This window comes from Bubalus bubalis, chromosome 1, assembly GCF_019923935.1.
Source record: "Bubalus bubalis isolate 160015118507 breed Murrah chromosome 1, NDDB_SH_1, whole genome shotgun sequence".
Lineage (NCBI taxonomy): Eukaryota > Metazoa > Chordata > Mammalia > Artiodactyla > Bovidae > Bubalus > Bubalus bubalis.
In genome coordinates this window covers 156,539,380-156,556,987 of record NC_059157.1, presented here as the reverse complement: position 1 = coordinate 156,556,987, position 17,608 = coordinate 156,539,380, and the positions used below count along the sequence as shown (strand labels likewise).

At 39.8% G+C, this 17,608-nt stretch overlaps 1 protein-coding gene and 1 pseudogene across 2 annotated transcripts in view; one reads left to right on the top strand and one right to left on the bottom strand.

Moving 5' to 3' along the window:
* KCNAB1 (potassium voltage-gated channel subfamily A regulatory beta subunit 1) overlaps nucleotides 1-17,608 on the top strand; it is a 461,725-nt gene that overhangs the window by 54,769 nt on the left and 389,348 nt on the right. The window lies entirely within an intron of this gene.
* Nucleotides 8,711-8,837, bottom strand: LOC112587435 (annotated as a pseudogene).

Genomic DNA, 17,608 nt, shown 5'->3' with positions numbered 1-17,608 from the left:
TACAAAATTCCCCCATTCTGTAGATAACCTTGAACAGCATAGACCATTTCTATCAGTTTTTCTGTTACTTGTGATATATATATGTACACACACACACACACACACACATATATCTCAAGCTGGCTTAAGTAATAAAGAAAACTAACTGCCACACAAAATTAAAAAGTCCAGAGATAGGGAAAACTTCAGGGAAGGGTAGATTTAAGGTACAAACACTGTGGACAGGATCTAGTTTCTCTTCCTTCGCATTCGTGTTTTTCTTTTTCGCTATGGCTCCACATCAGCTCCATATGATGGTCTGTGGCAGCCTCAAGTTCTTCTCTCCTCTTCAAGATGGATGACAAAGCTCTCATTCACTTCTAGAAGGAAAGAAGGAAAAAGTAGCTTTCTTTTCCTAGTAGTTCCATTTTTTCATTAACCTTGGTTTTGAGTGGATGACCTGTCCTCTCTGGACCACTTCCCAGATCTGGGTGATGGAAGAAGCTACCTGACTTCTGTAGCTTCATGCTCAACCCCTTATGGAGGATGGAAAGGCAGACTACTCTTAATGTGAGAAAAGGGAAGTCCATTATAGTGAGGCAGTATCGATTGTGTGTGTTGACCATATTCTCTACTGATCATATTTAGAGGGAACCAATGAATCCTAAGCTGGAATGGCAAAGAGATCATAGCAGTAAGTTTCCAGTTAGTCAAGTATCTGGAAATTGGGGATGAGGCTGCTCCACTTTTAACCACCTGTGAGCTGTCTCCATTCCCTGAATTTGGATCTATTTCTTAGTTCTTCTCTTGCTCTAAAATCCTTTTTTTATCTTTAAAGGGATATTTTCCTCTATTAGTCTGCATCTCAAGTAGCTTTTGCTATTTAATCATATAACTAAAGCAAGCAGAAATCTCATTTAAATAAAGGTAAAAAAAGAAACATTGGCTTCAAATGCTATTTAATTTAATATGGAAAGTAATGCATTTTTAATAAGGAACACATTAAAAACTCATAAAGTGGTTTATTTATAAGATGGTTAGCCACCCCACCCACCAATTGCCTCATAAATACAGTTAAGTTCCATCAACTGTTCAGCAAGTGCAATTCTACAAATGCTGTGTTTCATCTTGTGTCTGATTGCAGTAGTTTTCCTTCCACACACTCTGTATGTAAAGAGTAAGTGCACAGATTTTAGAATCTGAGGAGATGTTGTAGATAACTTAGTATCTCACCCCAAATTCCTTCAGTAATCTTACAAATAAGTTTTCTGAGGCATGAAGAAGTTAAATAATCTGCTAATACTCACATAGATGGTTTGTTAGGTTCTAGTTAAGAATTTAACCAAAGGCTTTCTATCTACTAGTTTACTCTTTGCACAACACAGTTGTTCAAATCAACAAAGATTGACTGAGCACCATACTGGTGCTGTATGCAGTACGCCAGTCGCTGAGCACACAGTAAGGGAGAAACATGATTCCTGGCTTCAAGCAACTCTGAGAGCAGTCTAGTAGGGGAAACAGTCACGTCAACCAGACAATCAGACTCTGGCATGACAAATGCAATGTTGTGGTTTAAAACACAGTTATAATGTATTAGATTAGAGTAGAACAAATGATGAATGATCTCTTGAGAGTCAAGAATAACTAGAGTTGTTTCATGCACAGGATTTTGTAGGATGAGTAAGAGTATAATATCTGGTTCAAGATGAAGGTTGAGGGAACATGTGATACAGAGGGAACAGTATATTTGAAGAACCAGAAGTGATGGTTGTAAAACAAGTTCTGGAGACGGCTCTGGATTGATTACTGACTCTTAAGTCTTACAAAGTAGATGACTTACACTATTTTATCCCTTCTTCCCATTCGCTTTTCTCATCAGTAAAATGGAGATAGTGATACCTATTCCATAGGGTTATGGAGAAAATGAAATAATGTTACAACTATTAAACATATACCATAGGAGGAACTCAGGAGCAGGCACCTATTCTTCTCTATCTTGCTTCTTCTCCTCTCCCTCCTTGCCCCAGCAAACCTTCTGGGTAAGGAGAGAGAGCTCAAAGAAGAGTGTAAGAGGCAGGAAAGAAATAGGTCATTGGAGGAGCTGGCCATGAAAAACTATTGAGGCATTCCTAGGTAAGAAATAACAAGATCAATTTGACATCCTTAAAAGGCATTTTTGGAAGAACTGTGTACAAGAAACTGATACAAATTTATTTTAATAATCTAGGTGAGAGGGCTTGAAGACATAAGGAAGGGCATGGAAAGGAATGAAGAAAGCAGGGACTGAATGATTTGGGAGGTGCCGTGAGCGGGATCTATTCTGGTATAGTTTAATTCTCTGCATCCTGGTTTTCATTTCCACGTGTCTGGAAGGGAAAACACTCACGGATCTAATTAGGCCCCCAAGGAGGCATCGCGCTCCGCCTCAGGAAGGAGGCAGACAGGGAGTGCTCACAGCGGCAGCTACTGCTCATGGCTCTCTTGTCTCTAAAGTGCTTCCACAGAATCGCTTAACTCATCTACATCCTCATTCACAGGATAAGAAGCACCACAGAGCACCACTGCACCAGCAGATCTTTTCTCCCTTGTCTGACTTTAAAGCAGCTCCTTAAACCACTGCATTCTTCAGGCAATTATCTCTTCACCACTATTTGTTAACTGAGAATAAACCTCAATACATTACTTTTAAGAAGCTCAAGACTCCCCTCTAAGGTTGGCCCATGGCTCTTCTTTAACAGGAATCGAGGGCTTGGTGAGTGCAGTCTGGCGCTGGGGAGCTCACATCAAAGCTCTGGAATCAGCTGTTACTACCTCTGTCACCTCCAATTGCAACCTTCTATTTCCTGTAAAAAGCCAGACCAAATCAAACCTGTGGCCTTTTACTGCCTGTTTGTCTATTTTGTCTCATAGTACTGTTAACAACTCTCTTATTGATAATCAAACTGAAATATGGAGTCATTAGTCTCGTGCGCACACACACACAGGATACCCCTCACCCCTGCCCCACCCTCCCCAGATTTCTGATAGCAAGAAAAAGAATGTTATCTGACTGCCAAACTCCTAACACGGATGTGCCAGTTAGAGGGAGGTTTTATCCCCTTCATTTCATGTTGTTTTTAGATCTAACTAGTATTTCACTTTTGTTCTTTTTGAAACTAGCCATCTATACATTTTGAAAAATGTTTTAATGCTTCTCACAAAAGGATTTCTTTGCATAATCTCTGAAGGCTAGTCCACAGAAACAAAACATTGTAGCTTCACACTTTTCATAAAATGATTGATCTTTGAATTAAATACCTATGAAATATATGTGAGACCAGATAAAAATGAGTGAAGAATTATCGGCAAGGTATGTCTACTTTTATCTCTAAAAATCATTGTGCTTTGACTACTTGTATTATAAAGACACTACTAACAATTTACTTACAGTGACACATGAGTTTTTGATTTAGATTTGAAAGCATTCTAAGAACTCACTAACCTTAGAACAAACATTAGAACAGTGTGCTTGGGATACCTGATTTTCAGCATTGGGCACATAAAAGAAGCCTTTGGAAAGCTCGCATCTGAAGTGCTTTCATCACTTGAACTCATCACATGATTTTTTAAACATTATTTGAAGCCGAACTGAAAGGATTGTGTATTTAGGATATATTTATACTGGATGCTTTTAAGCAAAAAAGAGCATATAGTAGCAATAATGCTATATCTGTTTATTTTTGTGTAATATGTAAATCTGGCATTTCTTCCAATTTTAGGTCTATCAATTATGAAACAGTTAATAATTTTGACCACCTGCTACATGCAAACTATTATGCTAGACACTAATAAGGCTAACTAGCTCTCAAAACATCCCATCAGCTGCTTTCAATCATCTCTCTCCTGACCATCTTGTGAGGACTGTTGCCTTATTTTCATTGTATGTTCAGCTGAGTCTGCAGCAATTCAGAGTCAAATTGGAGAGAATCATAGCTGTTATTAAGGCATGGAGTCTTTTACTTGATAGGGTGGCTGCTAACATCCCTCGTAGATATGTGGTATCTGTGAAATTCCTTCAGATCATTCAGGTTGGTGACTCAACGTGAAGCTGTTTGCCAGGCAGCATCATGGCATCCTTTGGTTAAAAAAAAAAAAAAAACACACACACACATGGCTTGACCTTGAAACAGCCAGGGAGTCTGCCTACTCTGCTAGCTCCCAGTAAGTTAAACAACTCTTCATCTCTTTTATATGATTAGCTGCTTCAGACTTAAACCAAAGGAAACTAGAATCCCTGTTGACACTGCTTTAAGAAATAAGATCAGAAAAATAAGGAAAAGCATTCTACAAAGTCAATTATGGGATTCACAAAACTTAGGCACTCTGAAGTTAGTAACTCATTGCAGAAAAATTAGGTAGTTTAGAAAACTGCTTTTAATACTTGAGTTTAAATGTAGGTTATTAAATAGTGTTTAAGAACAGAATGCACATGCTATCCAACATGGTAGCCACCAGTCACCTGTGGCTTCCCTGGTGGCTCAGATGGTCAAGAATCTGCCCCCAATGTGGGAGACCTGGGTTTGATCCCTGGGTCAGGAAGAAAGGAATGGTTATCCACTGGAGCATTCTTGCCTGGAGAATCTCATAGACAGAGGAGCCTGGTGGTCTACAGTCCATGGGGTTGCAAAGAGTTGGACACGACTGAGTGACTAACACTTTCATTTTCAGTCACCTGTGGCTGTATAAGTTATAGTTGCTGCTGCTGCTGCTAAGTTGCTTCAGCCATGTCCGACTCTGTGCGACCCCATAGACAGCAGCCCAACCAGGCTTCCCCGTCCCTGGGATTCTCAAGGCAAGAACACTGGAGTGGGTTGCCATTTCCTTCTCCAAATAAGTTATAGTTAATTTAACATTAAATTAAAATTCAGTTCCTCAAGTAGCATTAGCCAAATTTAAGTGCTTATACCCATATGAGGATAATGGCTACTGTGTTGGACAGTGAAGATACAGAACATTTCCATCATACAATGGAATAGCTCTGCATTAAAATAGCAACTCAAGACAAGACTCTCAGACTTAAACTTCTTAAGGTTGTCTTTGCTTTTATGGATTTCTTTCAGATTTTCAAATGAACTATGTCATTAAAATTTTTTTTATATAGCCCCCTATTTTGAGCCAAGCCAAGTCATGGGGACTCTGGTTAGCCATTATGTCAACCTTGTGGCGAAAGTATAAGAATAATGATCATTAAGTATCAAATTACTACCTGTCACTGAGGTTGATTCAGTAATTTGAAAATAAAACTCTGTTATGGAGAAGATGTCAGAATGTGCCTCACCAAAAGCATTTTGCTTTATGCTACTCCCTGTGTCCAGCTATTTTTCAAGCCAGTGAGAAGTATTATTTGAACCTGGTGATTAAATCACCACAGTGAACAGATTTCTGGCACCAGCTGAACCCTAAAATTAGGGAACGAGAAATATGATTTTTTTCCTTTATTCTTGTCAGTTCAAATCCAGCCATAACTTCTTGCTGGGTGTAGACATTTAGATGAGAAAGCACTTTTAACTCAACTTTATCTTGTTATTTCATTACCCTTTTGCAGCAATGACAAACTTTGTACTGAATTATAAATCAAGGCCAAACGTTGCATAGATGCCACAGTACAAAGATTCATTTAGTGTGCATACAACCTTATGATCTATAAGGTGATTCATCACTTGTTACCCTGTCTTCCCACTGAGGGGTTGCTTGATGCATACTAATGTACAAAAGTCAATGCTGAGCATCTAGCCTGCAACATTCTGCATATTATTGCTCTCGGATTGAACTGGTTCTTAACCCATTGGCTGCGGGGAGGATTGCTTTTCAGAATCTATTACCTAAATATGGTGAATTAATCTGGAAAAGTAGTGGAATATGAAATATGGCTTACCCTACCTCCCCTTTGTCTGTTGACAGTTTACCCAACACTACAGTTTAGATGTGACCAGATAAGAAAGACAGGAAACGAAAAATGAGTGCCTCAGAAGAAGAGAGAGAGTTACAACTTTCAAAGTTCATTCACATACAGTGTCCCATTTGAGCCTCACATCATTCTGTACATGAGCAGGGAAGGTTTTGCTGCTTCAAATGAGGCCACTCTCTTGAAAATAATTGATCATTTTCCACCTGTGTTCCTCTCCACTTGCTTCTGTGTGTAACTATTGGCACACATGGCCATCTCTCTCACTAGATTTGAAAGTATATATGGGATGGGGCCATGTTCATAACCACCTTGCTTTCCTGGCCTCTAGCATGATACCTAGTATGTGAGTTGTTCATTTGCCCAGAAGAAGAAAGGTGAATGTAACACAAAAGATCTATAAAGGAGTTAGAGTGTTTTTAAGGGAGAAAAATATTTCTGCTGGGTTTTGTTGCTTAGGGTGTTTGTTCTACCCAAGTCCAGGAAGATGCTGTTTAGCATGATCTGAGTCATATAGTAGGTATTTAGCAAGGGAGCTGGATCTAGGACTCAGGCCTCCTTTCATAGGACTTTTCCTACTAAAACTTCCTATTTTTTATGCCACTGATTCTTTAAGACAATTCCATTTCTTTATGTACCTAGTCCAACAAAAGGGAGAGTGAACTATACCCATATATGAAATAGAAATAGATTACAAATGCTTAAATAGGAAGAATTGAAAAGTTGTGCTGCTGTTTATACTTTTGGAAGGCATCACTGACTTGATGGACATGAGTTTGGGCAAGCTCTGGGAGTTGGTAATAGACAGGGAAGCCTGGTGTGCTGCAGTCTGTGGGGTCACAAAGAGTCGGACATGGCTGATCGACTGAACTGACCTGATGTAGTCTAAAACCCTTTTGATGTGAAAGGAGATCCTGAGGAGAGCAGACTGGTGACTGGAGTATCATACTGTAAGCTGAGCTGTGAGTACAGACAGATTGATCATTTAGCTGGTCACTGGTGGACACACACATGTGATACTGTGTGTGGTCAGTGCACCAAAGGTCTCAGCTTGGACAGTCAAGAGAAAGGGGAGCTGGAGCTTAGGTGAACAGAATAGAGGGGACTGAGGTGGGAGAAATTCCCACAATCAGGAGGACTTTGTGTTTCTCGTGAATTCATGCTCCTAACTAACAAAATCTAGCATGAAGTTGACTCTATTAAAAACATCAGAACTTCTCTACAGATCTTCTATGTTGCATCCAGCTTTCCTCTTCTGAGCAATTGCTTTGGAATATGTTTAACATATTTCATGTTTTCACTTATGTTTATCTTTGTTGTTTTTCAGTCACTAAGTCAAGTCCGACTCTCTGCAACCCCATGAACTACAGCATGCCAGGCTTCCCTGTCCTTCACTATCTCCTGGAGTATGCTCAATGTTTGTCTTTAACATTACTTGTTTTTTGGACAGGAAAGTATGACTTAAATGTTGGGTGTGAGTAAGAAGGGAATAGCACCAAGTTTCTTATGAGTGTGGGGCCCACCATTTGTCCAGGAGCCACTATCATACAGATGGTTAACAAACACATGAAAAGATGCTCCACATCACTCATTATCAGAGAAATGCAAATCAAAACCACTATAAGGTACCATTTCACACCAGTCAGAATGGCTGCGATACAAAAGTCTACAAGTAATAAATGCTGGAGAGGGTGTGGAGAAAAGGGAACCCTCTTACACTGTTGGTGGGAATGCAAACTAGTACAGCCACTATGGAGAACAATGTGGAGATTCCTTAAAAAACTGGAAATAGAACCGCCTTATGATCCAGCAATCCCACTGCTGGGCATACACACTGAGGAAACCAGAAGGGAAAGAGACACGTGTACCCCAATGTTCATCGCAGCACTGTTTATAATAGCCAGGACATGGAAGCAACCTAGATGTCCATCAGCAGATGAATGGATAAGAAAGCAGTGGTACATATAAACAATGGAGTATTACTCAGCCATTAAAAAGAATACATTTGAATCACTTCTAATGAGGTGGATGAAACTGGGGCCTATTATACAGAGTGAAGTAAGCCAGAAAGAAAAACACCAATACAGTATACTAACGCATATATATGGAATTTAGAAAGATGGTAACAATAACCCTGTGTACGAGACAGCAAAAGAGACACTGATGTATAGAACAGTCTTATGGACTCTGTGGGAGAGGGAGAGGGTGGGAAGATTTGGGAGAATGGCATTGAAACATGTAAAATATCATGTATGAAACGAGTTGCCAGTCCAGGTTCGATGCACGATACTGGATGCTTGGGGCTTGTGCACTGGGACGACCCAGAGGGATGGTATGGGGAGGGAGGAGGGTTCAGGATGGGGAACACATGTATACCTGTGGTGGATTCATTTTGATATTTGGCAAAACTAATAAAATTATGTAAAGTTTAAAAATAAAATAAAATTTAAAAAAAAGATTAAAAAAAAAAGAATGTATTTGACTCCTCAGCCATCTGGGATAAGCCCTTTTTCTGCCACTATGTCCTCAATTCTTTTGCATTAAACTTAGTAAATCCTCACTTGTTGGAGATGTAGATCCTCTGGCAGCCAGGAAACTTGAACTTGGTCTTGAGCAGGGTCTCAATCACATGCTCCTTGTTCTTCAGCTTGGTGTGGATGGACATGATGACTTGGCCAAAGTAGACCTTGGCCACTGTGCCTAGGGCTTTCCAAAGGTACCCCACATACATGTCTGAAGCCTAGATTTGGGACAGCACAAGATCAGACATGCATGTTCACTCAAGAAGCTTGTCTCTCAGGTCACTTAGGAAGGTTATACCGGCAGCAAGCACCACTGGGGAGGCTGCTGCTTGAGGCCACTGCACCCTGGGCTCCCATGGGGAAAAGAGCACTGTTGGCTTAGTTGGCTACAGAGTAACATCACTTTTGTATTTATGCTTTGCTTCCCTTTGTACTTCTGATCTATACTTGTTTTAGTTTTCAAACACAGATGATCAGTTCCCGCTTTTGAATACCCTTTCCAAATGCAGTACTTGAATGCAATCTCAAAAATGACAGAATGAACTCTGTTCGTTTCCAAGGCAAACCATTCAATATCACGGTAATCCAAGCCTATGCCCCAACCAGTAACGCTGAAGAAGCTGAAGTTGAACAGTTCTATGAAGACCTACAAGACCTTTTAGAACTAACATCCAAAAAAGATGTTCTTTTCATTATAGGGGAATGGAATGCAAAAGTAGGAAGTCAAGAAACACCTGGAGTAACAGGCAAATTTGGCCTTGGAATATGGAATGAAGCAGGGCAAAGGCTAATAGAGTTTTGCCAAGAGAACTCACTGGTCATAGCAAGCACCCTCTTCCAACAACACAAGAGAAGACTCTACACATGGACATCACCAGATGGTCAACACCGAAATCAGATTGATTATATTCTTTGCAGCCAAAGATGGAGAAGCTCTATACAGTCAGCAAAAACAAGACCAGGAGCTGACTGTGGCTCAGATCATGAACTCCTTATTGCCAAATTCAGACTTAAATTGAAGAAAGTAGGGAAAACCACTAGACCATTCAGGCATGACCTAAATAAAATCCCTTATGATTATACAGTGGAAGTGAGAAATAGATTTAAGGGACTAGATCTGATAGAGTGCTGGATGAACTATGGAATGAGGTTCGTGTCATTGTACAGGAGACAGGGATCAAGACCATCCCCATGGAAAAGAAATGCAAAAAAGCAAAATGGCTGTCTGAGGAGGCCTTACAAATAGCTGTGAAAAGAAGAGAAGTGAAAAGCAAAGGAGGAAAGGAAAGATATAGCATCTGAATGCAGAGTTCCAAAGAATAGCAAGGAGAGATAAGAAAGCCTTCCTCAGCAATCAATGCAAAGAAATAGAGGAAAACGACAGAATGGGGAAGACTAGAGATCTCTTCAAGAAAATTAGAGATACCAAGGGAACAATTCATGCAAAGATGGGCTCAATAAAGGACAGAAATGGTATGGACCTAACAGAAGCAGAAGATATTAAGAAGAGGTGGCAAGAATACACAGAAGAACTGTACAAAAAAGATCTTCACGACCCAGATGATCACGATGGTGTGATCACTGACTTAGAGCCAGACATCTTGGAATGTGAAGTCAAGTGGGCCTTAGAAAGCATCACTATGAACAAAGCTCGTGGAGGTGATGGAATTCCAGTTGAGCTATTTCAATCCTGAAAGATGATGCTGTGAAAGTGCTGTGGTCTGTGGAGGCCACATCAGGCTCCAGTACAGACAAAGGCCCTGGAGGTTTTAGCTTTCCATAGGTAAGGGGAGCAGATGATACATTTGAAAACAAATAGGAATGTGATATAAAGACCTCAAAAGAAATCATGTAGTAGAATTAGAGGGGCAGTAACAGAGTAAGTTTGCAAAGTAGTAGGTAATCCCAAAATAAATAATGTTGATATGTTATTTTTATCATTGCACTAGAAAAAATATAAAGTATGTGTATATAACTAGGCAATATAATGGGATATTTTGAAACAACCCTAATTAATGAAATTCAATGAGATCCCAGTACTACTTATGTGGTTTTAAATCTGTTAAAAGGCTTTCAAGTCTTCATCTATTAACTGTTTGCAAATAGTTTGTTTGCTTCTTGCTAACTGCACTATTGTACAGACAACTGAATGGTTGAAATTGGCAGAGTGTGTACTGTAAATAAACTGGTCAATAAGTTTTATGACAAACCCTTTATTCCAAATAAGCTTCTTTATCCCAAATAAAGTCCTTCTACAAGACTGGGCTTCTTGACTAACATCTTATAAAGATTTTTTAGGATTTTTATGAACCAGTTTATATTTGTAGTGATTTAGTTGGCAGAACATTTGGGAGTTGTCAGGACACAGGCCCTGCTTGGTTGTGCTGGAATGTGCCTGCAGGGAAGCATGACCAGCACTGCCTTAGGCAGCCCAGGACCCTACTCTGACCCCAAGAGAGCAAAGAGTCCTTGGAATCCAAAGGATACAACCATCCAGCTGCCCCCTCTTTTCTGGACCATCTTCCCTGCATACCCAGAATTCTAGAATTCCCTGCCTGGAGGGCATGCACAGACTCTTCTGTGGATATATTCCCTGTAGGGTGTGGAAGTACAAGCTGGGATGTCAACCTGGGCTGGGATGTCTGCAGCTGGTGGCATGTAAGGCTTTTTACAGACACTAAAGGAGTAGGGCATGGAAAAGTAGGGAGCTTTCAATAAAAATTAGGCACAAGCTTGTCCCTGATTTATATCCACTAAAAGGCAGTGGCAACGTCACTGTTGTTACAATCTTCTGCAAATTTCTGAAATGCCCCCTAGGAAGTAACAGTACTACTGTTCTAAGTAAGAAGGCTGATTTCTTTTCTAATAGATAAACTTTCTCTGAAGATGACATCAAACAAATCCCAGAGATGTTTTGTGCTATGATATCAATAGAATAAAAGCGTCTAATTTTCAAAGGTGCTTACTTTGAAGAAAAACTCATTGAAATGTGTAAGTTCTGATACCTTTGATAAAAAACAACAGGCTTTTAAAAACCAAATAGTTTTTTAACCAAAAGAAAAAAATGTCAGTGCAGATTGGGATTATTTATGAAATTTTTATCATGTCAAGTAATGTGGTATGATATATTCAGTCAAGAGTCAGGAAAACTGTATTTTAGTTTCAGCATTTCTATGAAATAGCTGAATTATTTGGCCTTGATCTCCTAGGGTTTCAGTTTTGATGTCTATTAAACAAGAGAGGTTGAACAAGATGCCCTCTAAGCTTTCTTTTATATTTACAAGTCCAAGATTTTTGTACAAGCCATGTTCTCTCAGATATGTGACCAAAAAATCATCAAATCAAAGAGCATCAATTGTAAGTTGTATCATTAATTTATGTATCATTAAGAGAGAGACATTACTACAGGCCAATATCACTGATGAACATGGATGCGAAAATCCTTAACAAAATTCTAGCAAACAGAATCCAACAACATATTAGAAAGATCATACATCATAACCAAGTGGGCTTTATCCAAGGGATGCAAGGATTCTTCAATATTTGCAAATCAATCAATGTGATACACCACATTAATGAATTGAAAAGTAAAAACCATATGATTATCTCAATAGATGCAGAGAAAGCCTTTGACAAAATTCAACATCCATTTATGATTAAAAAAAAAAAACCCTCCAGAAAGCAGGCATAGAAGGAACATACCTCAACATAATAAAAGCTATATATAATAAACCCACAGCAAACATTGTCCTCAATGGCAAAAATTGAAAGGGTTTCTCCTAAAGTCAGGAATAAGACAAGGATGCCCACTCTCACCACTACTATTCAACATAGTTTTGGAAGTTTTAGCCACAGCAATTAGAGAATAAAAAGAAATGAAAGGAATCCAGATTGGAAAAGAAGAAGTAAAACTCTCACTGTTTGCAGATGACATGATCCTCTACATAGAAAACCCTAAAGACTTCACCAGAAAATTACTAGAGCTAATCAATGAATATAGTAAAGTTTCAGGATATGAAATTAATACACAGAAATCCCTTCCATTCCTATATACTAACAATGAGAAAACAGAAAGAGAAATTAAGGAAACAATCCCATTCACCATTGCAACAAAAGGAATAAAATACATAGGAATAAATCTACCTAAAGAAACAAAAGACCTATATACAGAAAACTATAAAACACTGATGAAAGAAATCAAAGATGACCCAAATAGATGGGGAAATATACAATGTTGATGGATCAGAAGAATCAATATAGTGAAAAAGAATATACTACCCAAAGCAATCTACAGACTCAATACACTCCCTATCAAGCTACCAACAGTATTTTTCACAGAACTAGAACAAACAACTTCACAATTTGTATGGAAATACAAAAATCTTCAAATAGCCAAAGCAATCTTGAGAAAGAAGAATGGAACTGGAGGAATCAACCTGCCTGACTTCAGACTATACTACAAAGCCACAGTCATCAAGACAGTACGGTACTGGCACAAGGACAGAAACATAGATCAGTGGAACAAAATAGAAAGCCCAGAGATGAATCCATGCATCTATGGACACCTTATCTTTGACAAAGGAGGCAAGAATATACAATGGAGAAAAGACAATCTCTTTAACAAGTGGTGCTGGGAAAACTGGTCAACCACTTGTAAAAGAATGAAACTAGGACACTTTCTAACACCATACACAAAAATAAACTCAAAATGGATTTAAGATCTAAATGTAAGACCAGAAACTATAAAACTCCTAGAGGAAAACATAGGCAAAACACACTCTGACATAAACCACAGCAGGATCCTCTATGACCCATCTCCCAGAGTAATGAAAATAAAAGCAAAAATAAACATATGGGACATAATTAAAATTAAAAGCTTTTGCACAATGAAGGAAACTATAAGCAAGGTGAAAGACAGCCTTCAGAATGGGAGAAAATAATAGCAAATGAAGCAACTGACAAAGAATTAACCTCAAAAATATACAAGCAACTCCTGCAGCTCAATTCCAGAAAAATAAGTGACCCAACCAAAAATGGGCCAAAGAACTAAACAGACATTTCTCCAAAGAAGACATACAGATGGCTAACAAACACATGAAAAGATGCTCAACATAACTCATTATCAGAGAAATGCAAATCAGAACCACAATGAGGTATCATCTCATGCCAGTCAGAATGGCTGCTATCAAAAAGTCTACAAACAATAAATGCTGTAGAGGGTGTAGAGAAAAAGAAACTCTTACACTGTTGGTGGGAATGCAAACTAGTACAGCCACTGTGGAGAACAGTATGGAGATTCCTTAAAAAATTGGAAATAGACCTGCCATACGACCCAGCAATCCCACTGCTGGGCATACACACCAAGGAAACCAGAATCGAAAGAGACACGTGTACCCCAGTGTTCATTGTAGCACTGTTTACAATAGCCAGTACATGGAAGCAACCTAGATGTCTATCAGGAGATGAATGGATAAGAAAGCTATGGTACATATACACAATGGAGTATTACTCAGCCATTAAAAAGAATACATTTGAATCACTTCTAATGAGGTGGATGAAACTGGAGCCTATTATACAGAATGAAATAAGTCAGAAAGAAAAACACCAATATAGTATAATAACGTATATATATGGAATTTAGAAAGATGGTAACAATGACCCTATATGCGAGACAGCAAAAGAGATACAGATGTAAAGAACAGACTTTTGGACTCTGTGGGAGAAGGTGAGGGTGGGATGATTTGAGAGAATAGCATTGAAACATGTATATTCAGTTCAGTCCAGTTCAGTGGCTCAGTCGTGTCTGACTCTTTGCCACCCCAAGAATCGCAGCACACCAGGCCTCCCTGTCCATCACCAACTCCCGGAGTTCACCCAGACTCACATCCATCAGGTCAGTGATGCCATCCAGCCATTTCATCCTGTCGTCCCCTTCTCCTCCTGCCCCCAATCCCTCCCAGCATCAGAGTCTTTTCCAATGAGTCAACTCTTCGCATGAGGTGGCCAAAGTACTGGAGTTTCAGCTTCAGCATCATTCCTTCCAAAGAAATCCCAGGGCTGATCTCCTTCAGAATGGACTGGTTGGATCTCCTTGCAGTCCAAGGGACTCTCAAGAGTCTTCTCCAACACCACACTTCAAAAGCATCAATTCTTCAATGCTCAGCCTTCTTCACAGTCCAACTCTCACATCCATACATGACCACTGGAAAAGCCATAGCCTTGACTAGATGGACCTTTGTTGGCAAAGTAATGTCTCTGCTTTTGAACATGCTATCTAGGTTGGTCATAACTTTCCTTCCAAGGAGTAAGCGTCTTTTAATTTCATGGCTGCAGTCACCATCTGAAGTGATTTTGGAGCCCCCAAAAATAAAGTCTGACACTGTTTCCACTGTTTCCCCATCTATTTCCCATGAAGTGATGGGACTGGGTGCCATGATCTTCGTTTTCTGAATGTTGAGCTTTAAGCTAACTTTTTCACTCTGCTCTTTTACTTTCATCAAGAGGCTCTTTAGTTCCTCTTCACTTTCTGCCATAAGGGTGGTGTCATCTGCATATCTGAGGTTATTGATATTTCTCTCAGCAGTCTTGATTCCAGCTTGTGCTTCATCAAGCTCAGCATTTCACATGATGTACTCTGCATAGAAGTTCAATAAGCAGGGTGACAATATACAGCCTTGACGTACTCCTTTCGCAATTTGGAACCAGGCCATTGTTCCATGTCCAGTTCTAACTGTTGCTTCTTGACCTGCATACAGATTTCTAATGAGGCATGTCAGGTGGTCTGGTATTCCCCTCTCTTGAAGAATTTTCCTTAGTTTGTTGTGAGCCACACAGTCAAAGGCTTTGGCATAGTCAATAAAGCAGAAGTAGATGTTTTTCTGGAACTCTCTTGCATTTTCTATGATCTAACAGATGTTGGCAATTTGATCTCTGGTTCCTCTGCCTTTTCTAAAACCAGCTTGAACATTGGGAAGTTCTTGGTTCACATACTGTTGAAGACTATCTTGGAGAATTTTGAGCATTACTTTGCTAGCATGTGAGATGAGGGCAATTGTGTGGTAGTTTGAACATTTTTTGGCATTGCCTTTCATTGGGATTGGAATGAAAACTGACCTTTTCTAGGTCTGTGACTACTGTGAGTTTTCCAAATTTGCTGGCATATTGAGTGCAGCACTTTCACATTTTCATCTTTTAGGACCTGAAATAGCTCAGCTGGAATTCTATCTCCTCCACTAGCTTTGTTTGTAATGGTGCTTTCTAAGGCCCCCTTGACCTCTAACTACAGGATGTCTGGCTCTAGGTGAGTGATCACACCATCGTAGTTAGCTGAGTCATGAAGATTTTTTTGTATAGTTCTTCTGTGTATTATTTCCACCTTTTCTTAATATCTTCTGCTTCTGTTAGGTCCATACCATTTCTGTCCTTTATTGTGCCCATCTTTGCATGAAATGTTCCCTTGGTGTCTCCAATTTTCTTGAAGGGATCTCTAGTTTTTCCCATTCTATTGTTTGAGTCAGACTTGCCTGAGTCAGAATTGCCTGTGAGTGTCCAGGAGTCTCCAGTGGAGGGGTGGGTCAACAGTTTTGCCTCAGATCAAACAACAGGGAGGGAACACAGCCCCACTTATCAATAGCAAATTGGATTAAAGATTTACTGAGCATGGCCCTGCCCATCAGAACAAGACCCAGTTTCCCCCACAGTCAGTCTCTCTCATCAGGAAGCTTTCATAAGCCTCTTATCCTTATTCATCAGAGGGCAGACAGAATGAAAACCACAGTCACAGAAAGCTAACCAAACTGATCACATGGACCACAACTTTGTCTAACTCAATGAAACTATGACCCATGCTGTGTAGGGCCACCCAAGATGGATGGGTCATGGTGGAGAGTTCTGACAAAACATGGTCCACTGGAGAAGGGAATGGCAAATTACTTCAGTATTCTTGCCTTGAGAACCCCATAAACTGTATGAAAAGGAGAAAAGATATGACTTTGAAAGATGAACTCCCCAGGTCAGTAGGTGCCAAAAATGCTACTGGAGAAGAGTAGAGAAATAACTCTGGAAAGAATGAAGAGATGGAGCCAAAGCGAAAATAACGCCCAGTTGTGGATGTGACTGGTGATGGTGTAAAGAACAATGCTGTAAAGAACAATATTTCATAGGAACCTGGAATGTTAGGTCCATCAGTTCAGTTCAGTTCAGTTGTTCAGTTGTGTCTGACTCTTTGCGACCCCATGGACTGCAGCATGCCAGGCTTCCCTGTCCATCACCAACCCCTGGAGCTCACCTAAACTCACATCCATAGAGTCAATGATGCCATCCAACCATCTCATCCTCTGTCATCCCCTTCTCCCCCTGCCTTCAATCTTTTCCAGAATCAGGGTCTTTTCCAATGAGTCAGTTCTTCACATCAGGTGGCCAAAGTATTGGAGTTGCAGCTTCAGCATCAGTCTACCCAATGAATACTCAGGACTGATTTCCTTTAGGATCGACTAAAATTAGGTCGATGAATCAAGGTAAAATGGAAGTGGTCAAACATGAGGTGGCAAGACTGAATATGGACATTTTAGGAATCAGTGCACTAACATGGACTGGAATGGGAGAATTTAATTCAGATGATCATTATATCTACTACTGTGGGCAAGAATCCCTTTGAAGAAATGGAGTAGCACTCATAGTCAACAAAAGAGCCTGAAATGCAGTCTTTGTTTGCAATCTCAAAAATAACAAAATGATCTCTGTTCACTTCCAAGGCAAACCATCAATATCACAGTTATCCAGGTCTATGCACCAACCACTAATGCCAAAGGAGCTAAAAGTGAATGGTTCTATGATGACCTACAAGACCTTTTAGAACTAACACCAAAAAAAGATGTCCTTTTCATCATACGGGACTGAAATGCAAAAGTCAGAAGTCAAGAGATAACCTGGAGCAACAGGCAAATTTAGCTTGGAGGACAAAATGAAGCAGGGGAAAAGCTAACAGAGTTATGCCAAGAGAATGCCCTGGTCATAACAAACACCCTCTTCCAACAACACAAGAGACGACTCTACACATGGACATCACCAGATGGTCAACACCGAAATCAGATTGATTATATTCTTTGCAGCCAAAGATGGAGAAGCTCTATGCAGTCAGCAAAAACAAGACCTGGAGCTGACT